The 27,939-nt window shown below is 50.6% G+C and overlaps 1 protein-coding gene across 1 annotated transcript in view; it reads left to right on the top strand.

Annotated features, from left to right (window-relative positions):
- The first annotated feature begins 438 nt into the window (after positions 1 to 438).
- Positions 439 to 27,939, top strand: part of HECW2 (HECT, C2 and WW domain containing E3 ubiquitin protein ligase 2) — a 300,474-nt gene continuing 272,973 nt past the window's right edge. Inside the window, exon 1 of the mRNA XM_060256888.1 lies at positions 439 to 521. The gene's annotated coding sequence lies outside the window, so the exon portion shown is untranslated. The remainder of the gene's footprint in view (positions 522 to 27,939) is intronic.

Raw genomic sequence — 27,939 nt, 5'->3', positions numbered from 1 at the left:
GTCCCCAGATATTCCTTGAATTGGACTTGGCAGCCCTACTCCTGGCTCCACCCCCAATGTCTCCTGACTCCACCCCCAAAGTCCCCAGCTATTCCTTGAACGGGACTTGGCAGCCCTACTCCTGGCTCCACCCCCAATGTCTCCTGACTCCACCCCCAAAGCCCCCAGCTATTCCTTGAACGGGACTTGGCAGCCCTACTCCTGGCTCCACCCCCAATGTCTCCTGACTCCACCCCCAAAGCCCCCAGCTATTCCTTGAACGGGACTTGGCAGCCCTACTCCTGGCTGCACCCCCCAAAGTCTCTCGGCTCCACCCCCAAAGCCCGCAGCTATTCCTTGAAGTGGCAAGCGTGGCCCCCCCTCCCTCCCTCCCCGGTGGGCTGGGCCGGGCCGTGCCGGCCTCTTAATGGGCGCAGGCGGCTCCCGCCCCTCGTTCCCTCCCCGCAGCGGCGCGCCAGGCGGCCAGAGGGAGGCCGAGGAGCCCAGCCGAGGGGCGGCGCCCCTTCTCCTCAGAGGAGCAGGTGAGGAGGGAGGGAGGGGCGGCTGTTCTGCCTCCCCCCTCCGCGGGTGTGGCGGGGCCTGGAGGCGGGGCGGGGCGTGGGCTGAGGGAGGGCGGGGCGAGGAGGGGCACGAGCGAGCGATGCCCGGCGGCGGCTGAGGCGAAGGAGGCGGCGGGGCGGGGGCGCCTGGCCGGAGCATCCCTCTCGCTGCTGCGGGGCTTGAGGCGGCCTCTGCTGCCCCCCAGGGGCGGCGCCGCGTGTGGCGGGAGAGGCGGGGCAGCAGCAGCAGCAGCATCGGGCGCCTCCCTCCGCCTCCTGGGCCGCCGGGGCTGCTGCAGCGCGGGAGGAGCCCGACGAGACCCGGCGCGGGGGGGACGGCGAGGCCTCCCCTCAGGTAGGGCTTTGTGTGGCGCCGCCGCCGCCCTGCCCGGCCGCGGGGCTCTGGCTGCGGCCAGCACGGGAGGCGACGCTGCTATGCGGCATCTCGCGGGGGGAGGGAGGGCCTGAGCGCGGCTGCACGCCCCCCCCCCCCCGACCAGGGCCGGCCCTGGACTTCTGGCACCCCCCTGGGATAACGGCGCCCAGTCACATGCGGATGGCGCCCTAGGCAGTCGCCTAGGTGGACCCCAGAAGGCTGGCGCCCCAGGCAGTCACCTAGCTGCTGCCCCAGAAGGCTGGCGCCCCAGGCAGTCACCTAGGTGGACCCCAGAAGGCTGGCGCCCCAGGCAGTCACCTAGGTGACCCCCCAAAAAGACTGGAGCCCCAGGAAGTCACCTAGGTGCCGCCTCAGAAGGCTGGCGCCCCAGGCAGTCACCTAGGTGGTGCCCCAGAAGGCTGGCGCCCCAGGCAGTCACCTAGGTGGACCCAAGTAGGCTGGCGCCCCAGGCAGTCACCTAGGTGACCCCCCCCAAAAGACTGGAGCCCCAGGAAGTCACCTAGGTGCCGCCCCAGAAGGCTGGCGCCCCAGGCAGTCGCATAGGTGGCCCCCCCAGAAGGCTGGCGCCCCAGGCAGTCGCCTAGGTGACCCTCCCTGAAGGCTGGCACTCTAGGTAGTCGCCTATGTGACCCTCCAGAAGGCTGGCGCCCTAGGCAGTCGCCTAGGCTGCCTAGTGGCAGGGCCAGTCCTGTCCTCCCCACCCCCAAGGATGCCTGCCTTCTCTTCCTAGGTGGGCCTAGCCCACATCGTAGTTCAGCTCCAGGCGACAGAGAGCGGTTTCCTCCAGGGGAAATGAGCGCTTTGTGTGGGGGGAAGGGGCTCTGGTGGCATCGCACCCGGCCTGCAGGGGGCCTTGTTTCTCTCCCCCCACCTCCATCCCCAAACCTCCAGGACTTTCCTAGCCTGCACCTGGTAACCCCCCCCCTCCATCGGTGGCTGGGGGAGGGGCAGCTGGCAATGCTATCAGTTCCCCTGGAGAAAATGGATGCTTTAAAGAGTGGAGACTCTTGTGCCGTTGCACCCCAAGTCTCCAGGATTCTCCCTACCTGGATCTGGCAACCCTATTCCCCTCTAATGGCAGGAGAGGGGTGGTGGTGACCCCTGGAGAAAAGGAAGGGGGCACCCCACTGTCCTTGTTCCCCACTGAGGTCCCTGCTCTCCATTCCCAAATCTCCAGGATTCTCCCTACCTGGATCTGGCAACCCTAACCCCCTACATCCTCTATTGGCAGGTGGCAACCTTCTCAGTTCTCCTGGAGAAAAGGGCTGCTTTGGCGGGGGGGGGGGACTCTGGCCTTGTACCCCTCCTGTCCTCCCCAGGGTCCTCCCCCAGATCTCCAGGTGTTTCCCTACCTGGGTCTGGCAACCCTGCTCTCCCATCTGCTGCTGGGGTCTCTGGGTGGTTCCCCCACCCCTTTACTACCCTGGTTGATGCTCAGATGGTAGAACAGGGATTTGTTTTTCTCCTTCGGAGATGTCTGGCAGGGCCAGCTGCCGCTTGATAAAGGAATACAGCAGCAAACCTGTAAAAGTGGACCTCTGCTTAGGATCACACTGAGAGGGGCTGCTTTTTGTGGAGGGGGAGCGCGATCTGCCAGGCTCATGCCATTTTGGCACATGCCTACTGAACCCAAGGAAGGCTTGGGTTTGTTTGCCAGGGTCCCTGAAGCAGGAAATCAAACTCCAAAGGAATTAGTTGGCAGAGAGGGCAGCAATTTGTCGGTACCTGATGCCCCCCGTTTACCATGCTAGTGGTGGAGAATAGGTTTGCCATACCCATTTTGGGACCCTCTTGGAGCCTGGCAGAGACCTCAATGGGGCACAATGCCCCAGAGTCCCTCCTCCAAAGCATCCCTTTTCTCCAGGGGGACTGATCTCTGTAGCCTGTAATTCCAGGGGATCCCCAGGTCCCACCTGGAGGCTGGCATCCCTGTCATGTTGCATATTGCATGTGTTTTAAGTATTTGAGCATGTTGTCCTGCGTGGCATCTTTCAGGTTTTATTTCTTCCTAGGTCTTCCTTTCTGGGATTGCTTTTGAAATGGCTGATTTCTTGTGTTATAATTTTGGTACTAAAGCTACAGTTTGTGATATAGCTGCTTATGTTTGTGATGTAGCTCCTGATGTCGTCTAGAGACTTGTCTCTATGGTTGACTTTAGTGGTCTGGGGAGAACAGTAGGAACTGGTTAATCAGTGGTCATTATTTATTTATTTTGATGTTGGATGTTTTTGTTGCCTGGTCTGTAGGTTTTTTTTTCTTGCGTAGTGTGAATGATTTCTCAGGTCTTTTCAATGTTGCTTCCAGCCAGAAGGTAATCCAAAAGAGAACCAAAATGTTTGAGGGAGGGATAACGATGTTGTTAACGTATCATTTTAAACACAAAGGCAGAAATTACATAATGGTGTGTATGGGACCACCAATAAGTGTATGGGTTACCTCATTACAAACAAGTAAACTTCGTTATTTGTAGGCAATATATAAGGTTACTATGTTTTTGTAGCACCCTGACATGCGTTCATGTGAAATAGCCAATGCCTGTTAACGTACCGGGAATGAAAAAAAGGGTTTATCTATTTTGGCTTTATTTAAAAACCTATGCCCACATTTTATCTGTGTGGTTTTTCTTCTTCTCATGCTCTGTTAATTGGAGAGATGAATGTTGTTCTGGTTTCACTAGATCTTTCCCATCGTTCTGAAATGCTTCACAAAGAATTGCAAATGGGGGTGGGGATTCTCACAACATGATACATAAATGAAGTATTTTTTCACTTGATGCTAAACTGCATGCAGTGGTTCCTTAAAAAACAACAGCACGTAATCTGGCTCAAATTTTTGAAGCAAAATGTTGATGTAGTTGAACCTGAGGAGAGCTTTCATGTTGACCTCTTAGCTGATTTGCTATTTCATCCAATATCCTTAACAAATTGCTTCTCTCGAAGCTAAGAGAGACCAACCTCTCTAATTTACAGAGGAATTTAAATATTTTATATTCTGGTAAACCTTCCATCCTTCCGAGGTCGGTAAAAGGAGTCCCCAGCTTGCTGGTTGGGGGGGGGGGGGAAGTGTAGATGACTGGGGAAGGCAATGGCAAACCACCCCATACAAAGTCTGCTGTGAAAACGTTGTGAAAGCAATGTCACCCCAGAGTCGGAAATGACTGGTACATGCACAGGGGGACTACCTTTACCTTTTTAAAGCACTGGTAAAAATTGTGATGCAGAAATTACCATTTTGTTTCTGTAGGTGGATTAAATAATATGAGCTCTTTTTCTGTGGACAGATGTTTTTATAGTTAATTTCTATAGTAACTGCTTCGCTTTAATTTATTTTAGGTGCACTTTTCATGTAATTCATCCTTAGCACTTTGCATTGAGCACTGGAATTTTTAAAACAGTAGTTTTCCTTGTACTCATATGCAGTATTTGCTCAGAAGGAAGGTGACACTGAATATAAGATTACTACCCTAAAAATGTTGTGCATCTCCTTGCTTTTTATGGGCACAACTGTAACTCATGAGCAAGCATAAGATGATCCCCTCACTTTTTGACAGCACAGTGTGTTTGTGTGTGGGAACCCCTAGTTTTGCACTGGAGTGAATACTGCAGTTGTGGAGAGTTGTTGTTAGAGGGGGCTACAAGAGGTTGAACTAGATAACCCTGGAGGTCCCTTCCAAGTCTTTGTTTATATGGCATCCCTTACAACACAGTCCTAAGCAGCATAACATCTTCATAAGCTTGTTTACTTCAGTGGATTTAAAAAGGGTACAACGCTGGTAGCATTGTGCTGTGTACATTAGAAATTCCAGTAGATGACTTCCCTCATCTGCAATGGCCATAATAACGAAACTCCAGGTGAATGTGGATTAAATAATTTGCTAGAACTCCATACTTAGTACTCTGTATGAGTCAGTTCCTGCCTGCTCAGTAGTGGAGGGCTGTGGTTTAGTCGTAGAGCGTCCACTTGGCATGCAGAAGGTAGCAGGTTCAATCCTCGGCATCTCCAGTTGAAAGCACCAAGGTAGTAGATGATGTGAAAAATCTCGGCCTAAGTTCCTGGAGAGCCACTGCCAAATCTGAGTAGACAATAATACAGAGTTTGATGGTCTGATTTTGTATGAAACAGCTTTGTGTGTTCATGAACCATCACTCCCACTCAATATATATCAGATCTCATGAAAATTCTGCACCAGTACGCCAAGAATGGCAATTAAATAGGGATCTCTTAAGATGATTGTAATATAGAATGTAATATAGCAAAGAGCCCCGTGGCGCAGAGTGGTAAAGCTGCAGTACTGCAGTCCAAGCTCTGCTCACAACTTAAGTTTGATCCCAACAGAAGCTGGGTTCAGGTAGCCGGCTCAAGGTTGCCTCAGCCTTCCATCCTTCCGAGGTCGGTCAAATGAGTACCCAGCTTGCTGGGGGTAAAGTGTAAATGACTGGGGAAAGCAATGGCAAACCACCCTGAAAAAAGTCTGCCATGAAAACGTGAAAGCAACGTCACCCCAGAGTCGGAAACGACTGGTGCTTGCACAGGGGACTGCCTTTACCTTTACCTTTAATATAGAATGTAACATATATGAGAGCAAATAATACAGTGTAACCATTTCTCCCCTACAGCAATAGTTGAACAGCCAGATAATGCTGATCATTCAATCAATTGAGAAATGAAGTCCTTTATTGTTGTTCAATTGCACAGTTAAGCCTACCTCTTTGTGACCCCATGGGCCACATCACCCACCGTCCTCTTAAGTTCGCTCAAATTCAATAACACTGTCAAACCATCTTTTCCTTTGCCACCCCCTTCTGCTTTTACCTTCAATCTTTCCCAGCATCTGGGTCTTCTCCAGGGAGTGCTCCCTTCTCATTTGGTGGCCAAAGGATTTGAGCTTCGGCTTCAGCATCTGACCTTCCAGGGAACAGTCTGGGTTGACTTCCCTTAGGACTGATTGATTGGATCTTCTTGCAGTCCAAGGGACTCTCAAGAGTCTTCTCCAGCACCACAGCTCAAAAGTATCTATTCTTCTGGGCTTGGCCTTCCTTATGGTTTAGCTCTCACAGCCATACATTACTACTGGGAATACCATCGCTTTGACTATACGGACTTTTGTCCTTTAGTACAATGTTATAGAAAAATTCCAAGATGGGCAGTGATGAATTAAACATACTGCAGACAACAGCTTTACACTTCAGGCTTTAAAACCCACAGTCCCCTCTGTTCCAGATTGTTATTTTTGATAATAAGTGGGGGTGGGGGAAGTGTCTACTACTGCAGTATATATATGGTCAGATTCAGGTAGCTGTAGCAGAGACATTGTTAGACCATTCTTTGTGGTTTGTATAATGTGTCGTTGCTTTGCTGAGCCGTTTCAGTTCCCTTTGAGTTTAAGTTTAATAAATCTCTTAAGAAAAACAACCTATGTGGCCAAAGCGCATCATAACAGACATTTTTCTGAGGAGAGTTTTGAACAACACTTTTCCTTCATAAAACTGTACAGTCAATATTTTCCCCCAGTTTAATCATCTTCCATTGTAATGAAACTGCATTTTTCATAAGTACAATATTCTGGTTTATAATGTCAAACAGCTTGAAAAACAATTCTATAAACTAGCTCAAAGACCCAGACCTGACGTTAACAAAACCTTTTTACTTTTCATAGTGCAGAGGTTTGCACTTTGGTGATGTCATGAACACAGAGAAAGAGCCGGTTTGGTGTAGTGGTTAAGTGCACGGACTCTTATCTGGGAGACCCGGCTTTGATTCCCCACTCCTCTACTTGTAGCTGCTAGAATGGCCTTGGGTCAGCCACAGCTCTCGCAAAGAAAGAGCAGCTTCTGTCAGAGCTCTCTCAGCCCCACCTACCTCATAGGGTGTCTGTTGTGGGGGAGGAAGGGAAAGGAAATTGTAAACCGTTCTGAGACTCCTTTGGCTAGTGAAAGGCGGGATATAAATCCAGTCTCTATCTTCATCATACCCTTGATCTATCAAGGTCACTATTGCCTACTCAGACTGTTATGTTAGCATAACCAGTGACTGGTCTCTGTATTTCTCAGGTTTGGATTTATGTGATTCCTTTTCATTCTTCTTGCATTTTGTGACCCTTTGACCCTGAGGATGGGCAAGAATTGGTGGTAGAGCATCTGCTTGGCATACAGAAGGTCCCAGGTTCAATCCCCAGCATCTCCAGTAAAAGGAGCCTGCAGGAGGTGATGTGAAAGATGTGTGTTGTGATTGAGGTGATGTGTGACAGAAATTTACAAGATTATGCGTAGGATAGAGAAGGTGGAGAAAGAAGTACTTTTCTCCCTTTCTCACAATACAAGAACTCGTGGACACTCAATGAAATTGCCAAGCAGTCAGGTTAGAACGGATTAAAGGAAGTACTTCTTCACCCAAAGGATGATTAACATGTGGAATTCACTGCCACAGGAGGTGGCGGCAGCTAGAAGCATAGATGGCGTCAAGTGGGGATTGGTTAAATGTATGGAGCAGAGGTCCAGCAGTGGCTGTTAGCCACAAGATATGGATGGAACTCTCTGTCTGGGGCAGGGATGCTCTGTATTCTTGGTGCTTGGGGGGCACAGTGGGGGGGCTTCTAGTGTCCTGGCCCCATTGGTGGACCTCTTGATGGTGCCTGGTTTTTTTGGCCACTGTGTGACACTGAGGGCGTTTTTGCACTGACCTTATTCCGGAGCGAAGTCCCTCTTCACCGCGTAGTGTCTGCACGGATTTCGCACACGTTGCTCCGCAGAACCCGGAAGAGCCGCAAAGTCCCGCGGCTTTTGCGTCGCAAATGTAAACCGCCAAAAACCAGTTTACATTTGCGATGCAAAAGCCGCGGGACTTTGCGGCTCTTCCAGGTTCTGTGGAGCAATGTGTGCGAAATCCACGCAGATTCTGCGCGGTGAAGAGGGACGTCGCTCCGGAGTAAGGTCAGTGCGAAAACGCCCAGAGTGTTGGCCTGGATGGGCCATTGGCCTGATCCAATTTGGCTTTTCTTATGTTCTTATATATTAATAACAGCTTAAAACCATTAAAATCTGAATATGTAAAATTGCACTGAAATACTCTTTAAATGACTTAAATATAATAAATTCTGCAGGAAAATGCCCTTGAGTGAAATTTACCAAAACTTGGGCCAAGAATTCCTATGATGGTCTTGTAAAAACTCCCACTTCCAACAATGAAGATTGAATGGATTGCGGGTGGGCAGGGGTTACTGCTTTAAAAATGTCTGCACGCTTACCAACATTTTCCCAAGTGCCAGTATTTTAAACTTACATAAATCATACAAAGGAATTGTATGCCAGAGCAGTATCATTTTGTACTAGTTCCTCTAATTAACATTTATAACAGCACTGAGATTACTTGTACAGAACTTAGAGAGTGACCCTTCCAGAAAAGGTTAAACTTAAAGTTAGAACAAAGTGTGCACACACACGAAATAGCCAGAATGGATCTGAAGATGTGTGCATGCACAATTAATTTTATATCCAGAATAAAGCTTTGTTGGTCTTGAAGGTGCCACTGGACTCAAACTTTGTTCTATTTCTTCAGACCAACATGAATCTGTAAAAATTTTAGGACCTTTTGTGGTATCTTTTGCCTGATGCTCTATTGAGAATCCTCAGAACTAGTTTGCCTTCAGAGTGAGGTGAGGTAGGTAGGATACTTTTAGTGGTGGCACCCCACTTTTGGAACACCTTCCCTCTTGAGGCTTGCCTGGCCTTTACTTTCTTTTAGGCACCAGGCTAGAACACATCATCTTAGCCAGGCTTTTAATTATGGGTTCATCTTAACAGTTTTTTTAATGGACTGCTCTGTGTTCCAGATAGATTTTACGGTGCATGTCTGTGCTTAATGACTTGTGTTTTAGACTGTGGTTTTTTAACTGTATGAAGAGTGGCACAGAGTGGTAAAGCTACAGTTCTGCAGTCGGAGCCCTCTGCTCATGACCTGAGTTAAATCCCAGCGGAAGTTGGTTCAGGTAGCTGGCTCCAGGTTGACTCAGCCTTCCATCCTTCCGAGGTCGGTCAATTGAGGACCCAGCTTACTGGGGGGAAAGTGTAGACGACTGGGGAAGGCAATGGCAAACCACCCCGTAAAAAGTCTGCCGTGAAAATGTTGTGAAAGCAACGTCACCCCAGAGTCGGAAACGACTGGTGCTTGCACAGGGGACTACCTTTACTTTTTTTTTCAACTGTAAGTTGTCTGGGGACTTTGAGAAATATTATAAATGAAATAAATAATAATAATTAAAAGATCTCCAGTATAAAAAGGAAGACTTTTTTCCTGCCTGGAACAAGACTAGCAATCAGAATAGACAGTACTTGACTAATCTTCATTACGCGTCTTCCTAATTCTGTGATGGGTTCCGTCTCCACCTGTATATTGACATGAAAAGGGATAATCTGTATTTTTTTATGATCTAACAATGTCATTTTTGCTCTTGATCTCATCTATGCATGAAATCTCAATTACTGGCTAAAATATTAATCATTATTGTTTACTAGCTGAACTTCAAGCCCGTTAATCCCTCTTTTAAAAATATAGGTTTAATAATTAAAATGCAACAGTAAATCTGTTGGTCCTGGTGCCACTCAACATTATCTGCAGAAACAAACAGACATAAAAAAAACCTTCCACAGACCGGCCTCTACTGCTGACAGTTTAAGGACTAGAGAAAAGCAAGTTTAAACTATTCAGAAATTTATTTAGTGCAAATAATTGTAAAAATAAAAGCGCTATTTTAACAACTGTTTCACTGAAGACTGGTTTAGATTTATTTTTCTCTGGTCCTTTTCAACTCCCCCGCCCCCAGAACTGGATTCAAAGTGGGTTATTATGATGATCCAAACTATACAATTAAAAATACATAAGTAACAGGTGAATCCAGCTATCATCGAAAATGGCTGTGTCATAGAGATGAAAATCTTCTTGAATCTTGCCTTATGCAATTTATGGAATCTCTGTGATATTGAAGACATCTTCACAATGTTAGGAAGTTTATTCCAGTGCGGTATAGTAGCTAGATCAGGGGTGGCCAAATTATGGCTCTTTCACACATATTGTGTAGCTCTTGAAGCTCCCACCACCCCATTGGCTGACTTGGAAAAGCATTTCTCTCTATAAATCACTTCCTCAAGACAAACCAGCCAGCGGCTTGCAGAATGCATTTAGAGTTGCTTTCTTTCTACCTCTCCTTCCTCCCATCTATTTGCTTTCCTTCCTTTGCTTTCAAACATCCGATGTTCATATCTTGTGGTTCTCAAACCAGTTTGGTGTAGTGAGTTAAGTGTGCATAGTGAGTTAAGAGAGCCAGTTTGGTGTAGTGGTTAAGAGAGCCAGTTTGGTGTAGTGGTTAAGTGTGTGGACTCTTATCTGGGAGAACCAAGTTTGATTCCCCACTCCTCCACTTGCACCTGCTGGAATTGCCTTGGGTTAGCCATAGCTCTGGCAGAGGTTGTCCTTGAAAGGACAGCTGCTGTGAGAGCCCTCTCAGCCCCACCCACCTCAAAGGGTGTCTGTTGTGGGGGGAGAAGCTATAGGAGATTGTAAGCCGCTCTGAGTCTCTGATTCAGGGAGAAGGGTGGGATATAAATCTACAATTCTTCTTCTTCTTCAAATGCCTGGTGTTTATTTTATGTGGCTCTTATATTAAGCTAGTTTGACCATCCCTGAGCTAGATTGTCGGAATATGCTCTGGGAAGACTCCAAGTTCAAATCCCCACTCTACTATGGAAGCTTGTTGAGTGACCTTGGGGCAGTCACTAGGGTTGCTAATCTCCAGGTGGCGGCTGGAGATCTCCTGCTATTACATCTGATCTCCAGGCAAGAGAAATCAGTTGTCCTGGAGAAAATGGCTACTTTGAAAGATGGACTCTAGGGCATGGTTCCCCATTGAAGTCCCTCCCAAACCCCACCTTCTTTAGACTCCACCCCATCTCTAAGTATTTCCTGACCTGGCAGCTCTACCAATCACACACTCTCAGTCTAACCTACCACAAAGGGTTGTTGTTAGTATAAAATGGGAGAATTGTCTGCTGTCTTGGGTTGAGGAGCAAGTGGAGCATGAGTGAAAGAAATAAACAAGGAATTCACATGGGAATTTTGGTTCAAATGAGCAGTATCCATCCATCCATCCATCCATCCATCCATCCATCCATCCATCCATCCATCCATCCATCCATCATCTATCTATCTCTTTCTGTATATTTATATTCCGCCCTTTCCCATTGCTGGCTCAGGGCGGATTCCAACATAATAAAACCATTAAAATCAACAATAAAGCATCAGTGCAATTAAACAGTTAAAACAATAGATCAGAGGAAAGCAATAGAACGCCTGCCTGCCTCAACCAGGGGAGGGACGGTGGCTCAGTGGTAGAGCATCTGCTTGGGAAGCAGAAGGTCCCAGGTTCAATCCCTGGCATCTTCAAAAAAGGGTCCAGGCAAATAGGTGTGGAAAAACCTCAGTTTGAGACCCCGGAGAGCCGCTGCCAGTCTGAGAAGACAATACTGACTTTGATGGACTAAAGGTCTGATTCAGTATAAGGCAGCTTCATATGTTCATATGTTCAACCATAGGCTTGGCGGAACAGCTCCATTTTACAGGCCCTCTGGAATGATAACAGATCCGGGAGGTATATGCCGGTTTGGCATTTGCTTGTGATTACTGTTTGTAATCTGGGTTTCTTTAGTTGTTTTTTGGTGACTGGGTAGGTTTGATTTTGTTTGTTTGTACATTTATGTATAATTCTGTGTGTGATTCGGTGTGTATTTCTGTATTTTGAAATAAACTTGTTTGAAATCTTTTTAAAAAGTAAATAAACAAGGAGCAGCCTCTGAAAAAAGCTTTATTCTTGTCGCCCCAGAAGAAGGGATAGCCAAAAGGCATTGATCAGAGAATTGTTAGATTCTCTACACCAGGTGTAATGGTTAAGTGTGTGGACTCTTATCTGGGAGAACCGGGTTTGATTACCACTCCTCCACTTGCACCTGCTAGCATGGCCTTGGGTCAGCCATAGCCGTGGCAGAGGTTGTCCTTGAAAGGGCAGCTGCTGTGAGAGCCCTCTCCAGCCCCACCCACCTCACAGGGTGTCTGTTGTGGGGGAGGAAGGTAAAGGAGATTGTAAGCTCCTCTGAGACTCTTCAGAGTGGAGGGCGGGATATAAATCCAATATCTTCATCTACCTCACAGGGTGTCTGTTGTGGGGGAGGAAGGTAAAGGAGACTGTGAGCCGCTCTGAGACTCTTCGGAGTGGAGGGTGGGATATAAATCTAATATCTTCTTTATGTCGTCCATGGCTCCAGGTACCTGATAGTTGACGGGTGGCGTATAATAATTTGAATCATTAAAAAATTAATGTGTAACCAGGAAAATAATTTGTAGATGAAGTGTGCCTTTTAAGAAGCCTGTTGTCAGATGTTGGAGCTCAAAGTAAACGGACCATCATTTGTTGCAAAAGTAGTAACGTTTATTTGATATCTCAAAGTTCTGGACAGGCAGTCATTGGAACTGATAGCAAGCATTGAAACATACAAGGGTTTTAAGGCCTTACATCAAAGCATTCATAAACAATCCTACATTCTCACACTCTAACGTCAGAAGTAACACTTTCCCTACTCCTTATCGCTTGCGGCTCCCTTTCTCACGGAGGAGCCCTGCTGGCTCTCCTTGAGACTTGCTATCTTCAAAGGGCTATTGCTTTGTTAGTGTTATGCAGAGGAGTTCACAGCATGGGTTAGTAACATTTCTAAGACCGTTTGATACGCAAGGTCTTCTGCTTCACAGTTAGTATTAGGAATTCAAAATGGCGTTAGTCATGTCAAGGAACAAGTTACAGAATACATTTAGCATAATAACACAGTGATACTCTCCAATGTCTGACACCTGTTGACTTTGACCTGTGGCTGTCCGCCAGACTGTAACTACTCCTGTTAATTCTGTTGGAGAAGAACAAATTAAGATAAATTCTGATCGTACTTTTCTTTTTTAAAGTAAACTAGCTTTCTTGCGCAAAGAGCTTTCTTTTGTAGAAGCTGCATGTGAAATAGCTCTAGTTCGGTTTTTAAAAGGTTATTTTATTTACATTCATTTGTGCCCTGTCTGCCATTTTGTTCTCACAACAATCCTTCGAGGTAGGTTACGCTGAGAGAGTGTGGCTGTTCACCCAGTGTGCTTCCATGGCCACTCAGTTAGCTTCCATGGCACAAGTGGAGATTCGAACAAGGTCTCCCAGATACAAGTCTGACACTCACACTACATGTATGACAAAACATGTTTTAAAAAAAATGTAGGACAGCCAGTGTGGTATAGTGGTTAGAGTCAGACTAGAATCTGTGAGATTTGGGTTCAAATCCCCAGTCTGCTATGGAACACTTGTTGAGGTTGCATTGTCCAGTAACACAGTCTCAGCTTAATCTACCTCACAGGTTTGTGGTGAGAATAAACTGGAAGAGCATTGGGGAGAAAAGGGTGCAAACAAAATAAATAGCTAGCAAAATGAGGTACAAAATCTCTTTTCCAAATTATTTTGGGTGTGGGAAATGCTGAATCATGGCTTTTAAAAGTCAGGGTTTGGGGTTTTTTTGAGCAGGAACGCAGTTCTGGCTGACTTGGTGTCAGGGGATGTGGTCTAATAGGCAAATGAGTTCCTGTGCAAAACAACGGTGACATTGGGGTGTGGCCTAATATGCAAATGAGTTTCTGCTGAACTTTTCCCTACCAAACAAGCCCTGATCTTTGGCAATGGAACAGAAATCCGAAAGGTGGTTTTTCCTTAGCAAACTAGATGTTACAGCATGCATGAGTTTGACCAGTGGATGTTGACTCCATTTTAAAGAAGAATTCAGTTGTTTAAAAGTCCCATGGGGGGCTATTCTGGCACTTGAAAAGTTGTACTGAGGGGAACAAGATTGTTTGGTCCTGTTGTAGGCCCTGGCCTCATTTTAAAACGGCTGGATTCTTCTCTAAAATGATGTCACTCTCTATGTGGGTCAGACCCATGGATATGTGGGTCAGACCCATAATTTGGCCCTCAGGCCTTTTGGTCTGTTGAAGTCTCCTCTGACTGGCAACATCTTGTAATCGCTTCAAGTCAAGGTCTTTCATATTATGGATTACCTGATCCTTTTAACAGAAGATATGGTGGATTTGAACCTGGGACCTTCGGCATGAAAAGCAGGTGTTCTACCACTGAAGTCCCTGGCAAAGTCTATAAATGCTTATGCCACAATAAATTTGTTAGCTTTTATGGTTCCCAAACTAATGAATCGTCTTGCTTTATATATCTCATTAAAAATTCCATAGTGTGGCATTTTCAAGTTCAGCTGTTACAGTCTCAGGTTTCATATGCTGTGTGCCATAATATTTACAAGTAAATTTTACTTATATATTAATAGACTCACATTCTAATAGAAAAAGAGGTTAGATAATGTCAGTTCCTGATGAGGGTACACTGCATGGATCAACCAGAACGCAGCTTGTCTTGGCAGTTGTCAAGATACGTTGCTTTTGACAACTTGGAGCATTCTGTGTGGCCAACTTGGATAGAAGAAAGACAGAGAAAAAGAGCGTGATCTGGGGAAAGGAGGGGGGAAAATATTGGTTTATATTGTGCCTGAACAACCTACCATTACTTGGTCAAGTTTTCCATTCACCACGGTTAAGCAGCTCTTGACATTTGAGGGTTGGAAAGCCCAGAGTCTAGTCAGTTTCCTCTGCCAGATCAATATACTTGCCCTGCTCTTAGAACAACATTCATATGATGCGCTATTCCTGAAAAAGGATACCTTACTTTTGTGTCTGTGGGATTTCTTTGGGGACAAGATGCTCTGAGGCCTGCTCTCCCTAGCCTGGGGTGTGGCACACGTGCCAAATCTTCCGTCCTGTCTTTGCGACAGCTTTTCAAGGCAAGGACTGCGTGTCTAGCTGGAGAGAGCAGAGAAGTGATACCAGGTGTGGCCAAATAGAAGGGAGAACTTGGCTCATCAAAGGAGCTTCGTGCCAGTTGGACCTAGAACAGGGATACCCATTGTGATGCCCCTAGGCAGCATGCCAGAAGGACCTAGAACAGGGATACCCATTGTGATGCCCCTAGGCAGCATGCCAGAAGGACCTAGAACAGCGATACCCATTGTGATGCCCCTAGGCAGCGTGCCAGAAGGACCTAGAACAGGGATACCCATTGTGATGCCCCTAGGCAGCGTGCCAGTTGGACCTAGAACAGGGATACCCATTGTGATGCCCCTAGGCAGCGTGCCAGTTGGACGTAGAACAGGGATACCCATTGTGATGCCCCTAGGCAGCGTGCCAGAAGGACCTAGAACAGCGATACCCATTGTGATGCCCCTAGGCAGCGTGCCAGAAGGACCTAGAACAGCGATACCCATTGTGATGCCCCTAGGCAGCGTGCCAGAAGGACCTAGAACAGGGATACCCATTGTGATGCCCCTAGGCAGCGTGCCAGAAGGACCTAGAACAGGGATACCCATTGTGATGCCCCTAGGCAGCGTGCCAGAAGGACCTAGAACAGGGATACCCATTGTGATGCCCCTAGGCAGCGTGCCAGAAGGACCTAGAACAGGGATACCCATTGTGATGCCCCTAGGCAGCGTGCCAGAAGGACCTAGAACAGGGATACCCATTGTGATGCCCCTAGGCAGCGTGCCAGAAGGACCTAGAACAGGGATACCCATTGTGATGCCCCTAAGCAGCGTGCCAGAAGGACCTAGAACAGCGATACCCATTGTGATGCCCCTAGGCAGCGTGCCAGTTGGACCTAGAACAGGGATACCCATTGTGATGCCCCTAGGCAGCGTGCCAGAAGGACCTAGAACAGGGATACCCATTGTGATGCCCCTAGGCAGCGTGCCAGTTGGACCTAGAACAGGGATACCCATTGTGATGCCCCTAGGCAGCGTGCCAGTTGGACCTAGAACAGGGATACCCATTGTGATGCCCCTAGGCAGCGTGCCAGAAGGACCTAGAACAGGGATACCCATTGTGATGCCCCTAGGCAGCGTGCCAGAAGGACCTAGAACAGGGATACCCATTGTGATGCCCCTAGGCAGCGTGCCAGAAGGACCTAGAACAGCGATACCCATTGTGATGCCCCTAGGCAGCGTGCCAGAAGGACCTAGAACAGCGATACCCATTGTGATGCCCCTAGGCAGCGTGCCAGTTGGACCTAGAACAGGGATACCCATTGTGATGCCCCTAGGCAGCGTGCCAGAAGGACCTAGAACAGGGATACCCATTGTGATGCCCCTAGGCAGCATGCCAGAAAGATGTAGAACAGCGATACCCATTGTGATGCCCCTAGGCAGCGTGCCAGAAGGACCTAGAACAGGGATACCCATTGTGATGCCCCTAGGCAGCGTGCCAGAAGGACCTAGAACAGGGATACCCATTGTGATGCCCCTAGGCAGCGTGCCAGAAGGACCTAGAACAGCGATACCCATTGTGATGCCCCTAGGCAGCGTGCCAGTTGGACCTAGAACAGGGATACCCATTGTGATGCCCCTAGGCAGCGTGCCAGAAGGACCTAGAACAGGGATACCCATTGTGATGCCCCTAGGCAGCGTGCCAGTTGGACCTAGAACAGGGATACCCATTGCGATGCCCCTAGGCAGCGTGCCAGAAGGACCTAGAACAGGGATACCCATTGTGATGCCCCTAGGCAGCGTGCCAGAAGGACCTAGAACAGGGATACCCATTGTGATGCCCCTAGGCAGCGTGGCAGAAGGACCTAGAACAGCGATACCCATTGTGATGCCCCTAGGCAGCGTGCCAGTTGGACCTAGAACAGGGATACCCATTGTGATGCCCCTAGGCAGCGTGCCAGAAGGACCTAGAACAGCGATACCCATTGTGATGCCCCTAGGCAGCGTGCCAGAAGGACCTAGAACAGCGATACCCATTGTGATGCCCCTAGGCAGCGTGCCAGTTGGACCTAGAACAGGGATACCCATTGTGATGCCCCTAGGCAGCGTGCCAGAAGGACCTAGAACAGGGATACCCATTGTGATGCCCCTAGGCAGCGTGTCAGTTGGACCTAGAACAGGGATACCCATTGTGATGCCCCTAGGCAGCGTGCCAGAAGGACCTAGAACAGGGATACCCATTGTGATGCCCCTAGGCAGCGTGCCAGAAGGACCTAGAACAGCGATACCCATTGTGATGCCCCGAGGCGGCCTGCCAGAAGGACCTAGAACAGCGATACCCATTGTGATGCCCCTAGGCAGCGTGCCAGTTGGACGTAGAACAGGGATACCCATTGTGATGCCCCTAGGCAGCGTGCCAGAAGGACCTAGAACAGGGATACCCATTGTGATGCCCCTAGGCAGCGTGCCAGTTGGACCTAGAACAGGGATACCCATTGTGATGCCCCTAGGCAGCGTGCCAGAAGGACCTAGAACAGGGATACCCATTGTGATGCCCCTAGACAGCGTGCCAGAAGGACCTAGAACAGGGATACCCATTGTGATGCCCCTAGGCAGTGTGGCAGAAGGATCTAGAACAGGGATACCCATTGTGATGCCCCTAGGCAGCGTGCCAGTTGGACCTAGAACAGGGATACCCATTGTGATGCCCCTAGGCAGCGTGCCAGAAGGACCTAGAACAGGGATACCCATTGTGATGCCCCTAGGCAGCGTGGCAGAAGGACCTAGAACAGCGATACCCATTGTGATGCCCCTAGGCAGCGTGCCAGAAGGACCTAGAACAGCGATACCCATTGTGATGCCCCTAGGCAGCGTGCCAGAAGGACCTAGAACAGGGATACCCATTGTGATGCCCCTAGGCAGCGTGCCAGAAGGACCTAGAACAGCGATACCCATCGTGATGCCCCTAGGCAGCATGCCAGAAAGACGTAGAACAGCGATACCCATTGTGATGCCCCTAGGCAGCGTGCCAGAAGGACCTAGAACAGGGATACCCATTGTGATGCCCCTAGGCAGCGTGCCAGAAGGACCTAGAACAGGGATACCCATTGTGATGCCCCTAGGCAGCGTGCCAGAAGGACCTAGAACAGCGATACCCATTGTGATGCCCCTAGGCAGCGTGCCAGAAGGACCTAGAACAGCGATACCCATTGTGATGCCCCTAGGCAGCGTGCCAGAAGGACCTAGAACAGCGATACCCATTGTGATGCCCCTAGGTAGCGTGCCAGAAGGACCTAGAACAGGGATATCCATTGTGATGCCCCTAGGCAGCGTGCCAGAAGGACCTAGAACAGGGATACCCATTGTGATGCCCCTAGGCAGCGTGCCAGTTGGACCTAGAACAGGGATACCCATTGTGATGCCCCTAGGCAGCGTGCCAGAAGGACCTAGAACAGCGATACCCATTGTGATGCCCCTAGGCAGCGTGTCAGTTGGACCTAGAACAGGGATACCCATTGTGATGCCCCTAGGCAGCGTGCCAGAAGTACCTAGAACATGGATACCCATTGTGATGCCCCTAGGCAGCATGCCAGAAAGACGTAGAACAGCGATACCCATTGTGATGCCCCTAGGCAGCGTGCCAGAAGGACCTAGAACAGGGATACCCATTGTGATGCCCCTAGGCAGCGTGCCAGTTGGACCTAGAACAGGGATACCCATTGTGATGCCCCTAGGCAGCGTGCCAGAAGGACCTAGAACAGGGATACCCATTGTGATGCCCCTAGGCAGCGTGCCAGAAGGACCTAGAACAGGGATACCCATTGTGATGCCCCTAGGCAGCGTGCCAGTTGGACCTAGAACAGGGATACCCATTGTGATGCCCCTAGGCAGCGTGCCAGAAGGACCTAGAACAGGGATACCCATTGTGATGCCCCTAGGCAGCGTGCCAGAAGGACCTAGAACAGGGATACCCATTGTGATGCCCCTAGGCAGCGTGGCAGAAGGACCTAGAACAGCGATACCCATTGTGATGCCCCTAGGCAGCGTGCCAGTTGGACCTAGAACAGGGATACCCATTGTGATGCCCCTAGGCAGCGTGCCAGTTGGACCTAGAACAGGGATACCCATTGTGATGCCCCTAGGCAGCGTGCCAGTTGGACCTAGAACAGGGATACCCATTGTGATGCCCCTAGGCAGCGTGCCAGAAGGACCTATAACAGGGATACCCATTGTGATGCCCCTAGGCAGCGTGGCAGAAGGACCTAGAACAGGGATACCCATTGTGATGCCCCTAGGCAGCGTGCCAGAAGGACCTAGAACAGGGATACCCATTGTGATGCCCCTAGGCAGCGTGCCAGAAGGACCTAGAACAGGGATACCCATTGTGATGCCCCTAGGCAGCGTGCCAGAAGGACCTAGAACAGCGATACCCATTGTGATGCCCCTAGGCAGCGTGCCAGTTGGACCTAGAACAGGGATACCCATTGTGATGCCCCTAGGCAGCGTGCCAGAAGGACCTAGAACAGGGATACCCATTGTGATGCCCCTAGGCTGCGTGCCAGTTGGACCTAGAACAGGGATACCCATTGTGATGCCCCTAGGCAGTGTGCCAGAAGGACCTAGAACAGGGATACCCATTGTGATGCCCCTAGGCAGCATGCCAGAAAGACGTAGAACAGCGATACCCATTGTGATGCCCCTAGGCAGCATGCCAGAAAGACGTAGAACAGCGATACCCATTGTGATGCCCCTAGGCAGCATGCCAGAAAGACGTAGAACAGGGATACCCATTGTGATGCCCCTAGGCAGCGTGCCAGAAGGACCTAGAACAGGGATACCCATTGTGATGCCCCTGGGCAGCGTGCCAGTTGGACCTAGAACAGGGATACCCATTGTGATGCCCCTAGGCAGCGTGCCAGTTGGACCTAGAATAGGGATACCCATTGTGATGCCCCTAGGCAGCGTGCCAGAAGGACGTAGAACAGGGATACCCATTGTGATGCCCCTAGGCAGCGTGCCAGAAGGACCTAGAACAGGGATACCCATTGTGATGCCCCTAGGCAGCGTGCCAGAAGGACCTAGAACAGCGATACCCATTGTGATGCCCCTAGGCAGCGTGCCAGAAGGACCTAGAACAGCGATACCCATTGTGATGCCCCTAGGCAGCGTGCCAGTTGGACCTAGAACAGGGATACCCATTGTGATGCCCCTAGGCAGCGTGCCAGAAAGACCTAGAACAGGGATACCCATTGTGATGCCCCTAGGCAGCGTGCCAGTTGGACCTAGAACAGGGATACCCATTGTGATGCCCCTAGGCAGTGTTCCAGTTGGACCTAGAACAGCGATACCCATTGTGATGCCGCTAGGCAGCGTGCCAGAAGGACCTAGAACAGGGATACCCATTGTGATGCCCCTAGGCAGCGTGCCAGTTGGACCTAGAACAGGGATACCCATTGTGATGCCCCTAGGCAGCGTGCCAGAAGGACCTAGAACAGGGATACCCATTGTGATGCCCCTAGGCAGCGTGCCAGAAGGACCTAGAACAGGGATACCCATTGTGATGCCCCTAGGCAGCGTGCCAGTTGGACCTAGAACAGGGATACCCATTGTGATGCCCCTAGGCAGCGTGCCAGTTGGACCTAGAACAGGGATACCCATTGTGATGCCCCTAGGCAGCGTGCCAGAAGGACCTAGAACAGGGATACCCATTGTGATGCCCCTAGGCAGCGTGCCAGAAGGACCTAGAACAGGGATACCCATTGTGATGCCCCTAGGCAGCGTGCCAGAAGGACCTAGAACAGCGATACCCATTGTGATGCCCCTAGGCAGCGTGCCAGAAGGACCTAGAACAGCGATACCCATTGTGATGCCCCTAGGCAGCGTGCCAGTTGGACCTAGAACAGGGATACCCATTGTGATGCCCCTAGGCAGCATGCCAGAAAGATGTAGAACAGCGATACCCATTGTGATGCCCCTAGGCAGCGTGCCAGAAGGACCTAGAACAGGGATACCCATTGTGATGCCCCTAGGCAGCGTGCCAGAAGGACCTAGAACAGGGATACCCATTGTGATGCCCCTAGGCAGCGTGCCAGAAGGACCTAGAACAGCGATACCCATTGTGATGCCCCTAGGCAGCATGCCAGAAAGACGTAGAACAGCGATACCCATTGTGATGCCCCTAGGCAGCGTGCCAGAAGGACCTAGAACAGGGATACCCATTGTGATGCCCCTAGGCAGCGTGCCAGAAGGACCTAGAACAGGGATACCCATTGTGATGCCCCTAGGCAGCGTGCCAGTTGGACCTAGAACAGGGATACCCATTGTGATGCCCCTAGGCAGCGTGCCAGAAGGACCTAGAACAGGGATACCCATTGTGATGCCCCTAGGCAGCGTGCCAGAAGGACCTAGAACAGGGATACCCATTGTGATGCCCCTAGGCAGCGTGCCAGTTGGATCTAGAACAGGGATACCCATTGCGATGCCCCTAGGCGGCGTGCCAGAAGGACCTAGAACAGGGATACCCATTGTGATGCCCCTAGGCAGCGTGCCAGAAGGACCTAGAACAGGGATACCCATTGTGATGCCCCTAGGCAGCGTGGCAGAAGGACCTAGAACAGCGATACCCATTGTGATGCCCCTAGGCAGCGTGCCAGTTGGACCTAGAACAGGGATACCCATTGTGATGCCCCTAGGCAGCGTGCCAGAAGGACCTAGAACAGCGATACCCATTGTGATGCCCCTAGGCAGCGTGCCAGAAGGACCTAGAACAGCGATACCCATTGTGATGCCCCTAGGCAGCGTGCCAGTTGGACCTAGAACAGGGATACCCATTGTGATGCCCCTAGGCAGCGTGCCAGAAGGACCTAGAACAGGGATACCCATTGTGATGCCCCTAGGCAGCGTGTCAGTTGGACCTAGAACAGGGATACCCATTGTGATGCCCCTAGGCAGCGTGCCAGAAGGACCTAGAACAGGGATACCCATTGTGATGCCCCTAGGCAGCGTGCCAGAAGGACCTAGAACAGCGATACCCATTGTGATGCCCCTAGGCAGCGTGCCAGAAGGACCTAGAACAGCGATACCCATTGTGATGCCCCTAGGCAGCGTGTCAGAAGGACCTAGAACAGCGATACCCATTGTGATGCCCCTAGGCAGCGTGCCAGAAGGACATAGAACAGGGATACCCATTGTGATGCCCCTAGGCAGCGTGCCAGAAGGACCTAGAACAGGGATATCCATTGTGATGCCCCGAGGCGGCGTGCCAGAAGGACCTAGAACAGCGATACCCATTGTGATGCCCCTAGGCAGCGTGCCAGTTGGACGTAGAACAGGGATACCCATTGTGATGCCCCTAGGCAGCGTGCCAGAAGGACCTAGAACAGGGATACCCATTGTGATGCCCCTAGGCAGCGTGCCAGAAGGACCTAGAACAGGGATACCCATTGTGATGCCCCTAGGCAGCGTGTCAGAAGGACCTAGAACAGGGATACCCATTGTGATGCCCCTAGGCAGCGTGGCAGAAGGACCTAGAACAGCGATACCCATTGTGATGCCCCTAGGCAGCGTGCCAGAAGGACCTAGAACAGCGATACCCATTGTGATGCCCCTAGGCAGCGTGCCAGAAGGACCTAGAACAGGGATACCCATTGTGATGCCCCTAGGCAGCGTGCCAGAAGGACCTAGAACAGCGATACCCATCGTGATGCCCCTAGGCAGCATGCCAGAAAGACGTAGAACAGCGATACCCATTGTGATGCCCCTAGGCAGCGTGCCAGAAGGACCTAGAACAGGGATACCCATTGTGATGCCCCTAGGCAGCGTGCCAGAAGGACCTAGAACAGGGATACCCATTGTGATGCCCCTAGGCAGCGTGCCAGAAGGACCTAGAACAGCGATACCCATTGTGATGCCCCTAGGCAGCGTGCCAGAAGGATCTAGAACAGCGATACCCATTGTGATGCCCCTAGGCAGCGTGCCAGAAGGACCTAGAACAGCGATACCCATTGTGATGCCCCTAGGTAGCGTGCCAGAAGGACCTAGAACAGGGATATCCATTGTGATGCCCCTAGGCAGCGTGCCAGAAGGACCTAGAACAGGGATACCCATTGTGATGCCCCTAGGCAGCGTGCCAGTTGGACCTAGAACAGGGATACCCATTGTGATGCCCCTAGGCAGCGTGCCAGAAGGACCTAGAACAGCGATACCCATTGTGATGCCCCTAGGCAGCGTGCCAGTTGGACCTAGAACAGGGATACCCATTGTGATGCCCCTAGGCAGCGTGCCAGAAGGACCTAGAACATGGATACCCATTGTGATGCCCCTAGGCAGCATGCCAGAAAGACGTAGAACAGCGATACCCATTGTGATGCCCCTAGGCAGCGTGCCAGAAGGACCTAGAACAGGGATACCCATTGTGATGCCCCTAGGCAGCGTGCCAGTTGGACCTAGAACAGGGATACCCATTGTGATGCCCCTAGGCAGCGTGCCAGAAGGACCTAGAACAGGGATACCCATTGTGATGCCCCTAGGCAGCGTGCCAGAAGGACCTAGAACAGGGATACCCATTGTGATGCCCCTAGGCAGCGTGCCAGTTGGACCTAGAACAGGGATACCCATTGTGATGCCCCTAGGCAGCGTGCCAGAAGGACCTAGAACAGGGATACCCATTGTGATGCCCCTAGACAGCGTGCCAGAAGGACCTAGAACAGGGATACCCATTGTGATGCCCCTAGGCAGCGTGGCAGAAGGACCTAGAACAGCGATACCCATTGTGATGCCCCTAGGCAGCGTGCCAGTTGGACCTAGAACAGGGATACCCATTGTGATGCCCCTAGGCAGCGTGCCAGTTGGACCTAGAACAGGGATACCCATTGTGATGCCCCTAGGCAGCGTGCCAGTTGGACCTAGAACAGGGATACCCATTGTGATGCCCCTAGGCAGCGTGCCAGAAGGACCTATAACAGGGATACCCATTGTGATGCCCCTAGGCAGCGTGGCAGAAGGACCTAGAACAGCGATACCCATTGTGATGCCCCTAGGCAGCGTGCCAGAAGGACCTAGAACAGGGATACCCATTGTGATGCCCCTAGGCAGCGTGCCAGAAGGACCTAGAACAGGGATACCCATTGTGATGCCCCTAGGCAGCGTGCCAGAAGGACCTAGAACAGGGATACCCATTGTGATGCCCCTAGGCAGCGTGCCAGAAGGACCTAGAACAGCGATACCCATTGTGATGCCCCTAGGCAGCGTGCCAGTTGGACCTAGAACAGGGATACCCATTGTGATGCCCCTAGGCAGCGTGCCAGAAGGACCTAGAACAGGGATACCCATTGTGATGCCCCTAGGCTGCGTGCCAGTTGGACCTAAAACAGGGATACCCATTGTGATGCCCCTAGGCAGTGTGCCAGAAGGACCTAGAACAGGGATACCCATTGTGATGCCCCTAGGCAGCGTGCCAGAAAGACGTAGAACAGCGATACCCATTGTGATGCCCCTAGGCAGCATGCCAGAAAGACGTAGAACAGCGATACCCATTGTGATGCCCCTAGGCAGCATGCCAGAAAGACGTAGAACAGGGATACCCATTGTGATGCCCCTAGGCAGCGTGCCAGAAGGACCTAGAACAGGGATACCCATTGTGATGCCCCTGGGCAGCGTGCCAGTTGGACCTAGAACAGGGATACCCATTGTGATGCCCCTAGGCAGCGTGCCAGTTGGACCTAGAATAGGGATACCCATTGTGATGCCCCTAGGCAGCGTGCCAGAAGGACCTAGAACAGGGATACCCATTGTGATGCCCCTAGGCAGCGTGCCAGAAGGACCTAGAACAGGGATACCCATTGTGATGCCCCTAGGCAGCGTGCCAGAAGGACCTAGAACAGCGATACCCATTGTGATGCCCCTAGGCAGCGTGCCAGAAGGACCTAGAACAGCGATACCCATTGTGATGCCCCTAGGCAGCGTGCCAGTTGGACCTAGAACAGGGATACCCATTGTGATGCCCCTAGGCAGCGTGTCAGTTGGACCTAGAACAGGGATACCCATTGTGATGCCCCTAGGCAGCGTGCCAGTTGGACCTAGAACAGGGATACCCATTGTGATGCCCCTAGGCAGTGTTCCAGTTGGACCTAGAACAGCGATACCCATTGTGATGCCGCTAGGCAGCGTGCCAGAAGGACCTAGAACAGCGATACCCATTGTGATGCCCCTAGGCAGCGTGCCAGTTGGACCTAGAACAGGGATACCCATTGTGATGCCCCTAGGCAGCGTGCCAGAAGGACCTAGAACAGGGATACCCATTGTGATGCCCCTAGGCAGCGTGCCAGAAGGACCTAGAACGCGATACCCATTGTGATGCCCCTAGGCAGCGTGCCAGAAGGACCTAGAACAGGGATACCCATTGTGATGCCCCTAGGCAGCGTGCCAGTTGGACCTAGAACAGGGATACCCATTGTGATGCCCCTAGGCAGCGTGCCAGAAGGACCTAGAACAGGGATACCCATTGTGATGCCCCTAGGCAGCGTGGCAGAAGGACCTAGAACAGCGATACCCATTGTGATGCCCCTAGGCAGCGTGCCAGAAGGACCTAGAACAGCGATACCCATTGTGATGCCCCTAGGCAGCGTGCCAGTTGGACCTAGAACAGGGATACCCATTGTGATGCCCCTAGGCAGCGTGCCAGAAGGACCTAGAACAGGGATACCCATTGTGATGCCCCTAGGCAGCGTGGCAGAAGGACCTAGAACAGCGATACCCATTGTGATGCCCCTAGGCAGCGTGCCAGAAGGACCTAGAACAGGGATACCCATTGTGATGCCCCTAGGCAGCGTGCCAGAAGGACCTAGAACAGCGATACCCATTGTGATGCCCCTAGGCAGCGTGCCAGTTGGACCTAGAACAGGGATACCCATTGTGATGCCCCTAGGCAGCGTGCCAGAAGGACCTAGAACAGCGATACCCATTGTGATGCCCCTAGGCAGCGTGCCAGAAGGACCTAGAACAGGGATACCCATTGTGATGCCCCTAGGCAGCGTGCCAGAAGGACCTAGAACAGCGATACCCATTGTGATGCCCCTAGGCAGCGTGCCAGTTGGACCTAGAACAGGGATACCCATTGTGATGCCCCTAGGCAGCGTGCCAGAAAGACGTAGAACAGCGATACCCATTGTGATGCCCCTAGGCAGCGTGGCAGAAGGACCTAGAACAGGGATACCCATTGTGATGCCCCTAGGCAGCGTGCCAGAAGGACCTAGAACAGGGATACCCATTGTGATGCCCCTAGGCAGCGTGCCAGTTGGACCTAGAACAGGGATACCCATTGTGATGCCCCTAGGCAGCGTGCCAGAAAGACGTAGAACAGGGATACCCATTGTGATGCCCCTAGGCAGCGTGCCAGAAGGACCTAGAACAGGGATACCCATTGTGATGCCCCTAGGCAGCATGCCAGAAAGACGTAGAACAGCGATACCCATTGTGATGCCCCTAGGCAGCGTGCCAGAAGGACCTAGAACAGGGATACCCATTGTGATGCCCCTAGGCAGCGTGGCAGAAGGACCTAGAACAGCGATACCCATTGTGATGCCCCTAGGCAGCGTGCCAGTTGGACCTAGAGCAGCGATACCCATTGTGATGCCCCTAGGCAGCATGGTGCCGAGTGCCTGCCAATAATTTTTAGAAAGTGGGAACTTCCAAGTGGTTCTTGTGCCCAGCACGGCTTCTACTGGAGATTTGATTAACTGCAGTTAGGTTTTTTGTTTTTTTAATATTGCTTCAGCAGCAGCTGCTACCACAGCAGAAAGATTTTCACTATATAAATGAAGTTCAGCTGCAGCAGCCATGGTATGAGTGGCTCTGTCTTCTGTTGTTGTTCAGTCACACAGTCAAGTCCGACTCTTTGCGACCCCATGGGCAAAGTCATGCCAGGCCCTCCTGTCTTCCACCATCCTCCGAAGTCTGCTCAAATTCGCGTTTGTTACATCAGTAACGGTGCCCAGCCGTCTCCTCTTTTGCCATCCCCTTCTTTTGCCTTCTGTCTTCCCCAGCATCAGGGTCTTCTCCAGGGAGTGCTCCCTTCTCATTGGGTGGCCAAAGTATTCTTCTGGGTCAGTGATTTTGCGACTCCAGCCCACCATGGTGTGTCAGGATTCCAAAGGTGCCCACAGGCTTAAAGATGTAGGGAATCGCTGACCTAGAAAAACGGTGCTGGGGATTATTAGGGAATTGAAAACAAATCAGGCAGTATTATAATGCCCGTGTATAAATCAGTGGTTTGGCCTCATTTGGAGTAGTGTGTACAATTCTGGTCACCGCACCTCAAAAAAGATATCTGTCAAGCATGCATATTTCTGTAACACAATGGTTCCTTGGACAAGGAACAGGTCACCCATCCTCTACTGCTCCTGCCTCGTTTTCAACCTTTGGGCAAGTAATAAATCCATCTGACCCAAGGATGTTTATGCTACAGCCTGGTTGGTACCACTTTCATGCCGCCTCTCCCCCAGGTTCACACAGACAATTCTTATCTGAGCTGAGAGAAGTGTGAGAAAGGGAGATGTTTTTAATAGCCTAAATTCCTTAGTAATAAAAGAGATAGTATGTAGTAACCTTTGAACCCGTGACTCAAGCTGCATCTGTATGGTACCCTTTGAAGCTATACTATATAGCAACTGTGTAACACTGTGTACATCCTTACTTCCAAGGCTTGTGTCCTTAGTAAAGCTTCTGAGTTTCTTAAAGCAACTTTCGATTCAACAACAAAAGACTAGTTATTGAGAAATATCGATGCTTGACAATATTGTATTGGAAAAAGTGTAGAAAAGGGCAACTAGGGTTGGAACACTTTCCCTATGAAGAAAAGTTAAAGCACTTGGGGCTCTTTAGCTCGGGGAAATGCAGACTGAGGGGTGACATGATAGAGGTTTACAAGATTATGCATGGGATACAGAAGATAGAGAAGTACTTTTTCCCTTTCTTACAATACAAGAACATGTGGGCACTCAATGAAATTGCTGAGCAGTTGGGTTAGAACAGATAAAAGGAAGTACTTCTTCACCCATAGGGTGATTAGCACATGGAATTCACTGCCACAGGAGGTGGTGGCAGCTACAAGCATAGACAGCTT

Source organism: Heteronotia binoei, chromosome 16 (assembly GCF_032191835.1).
Source record: "Heteronotia binoei isolate CCM8104 ecotype False Entrance Well chromosome 16, APGP_CSIRO_Hbin_v1, whole genome shotgun sequence".
Taxonomy (NCBI): Eukaryota; Metazoa; Chordata; class Lepidosauria; order Squamata; family Gekkonidae; genus Heteronotia; species Heteronotia binoei.
The sequence above is the reverse complement of the archived record's forward strand: the minus strand, read 5'-3'. Positions and strand labels throughout refer to the sequence as shown.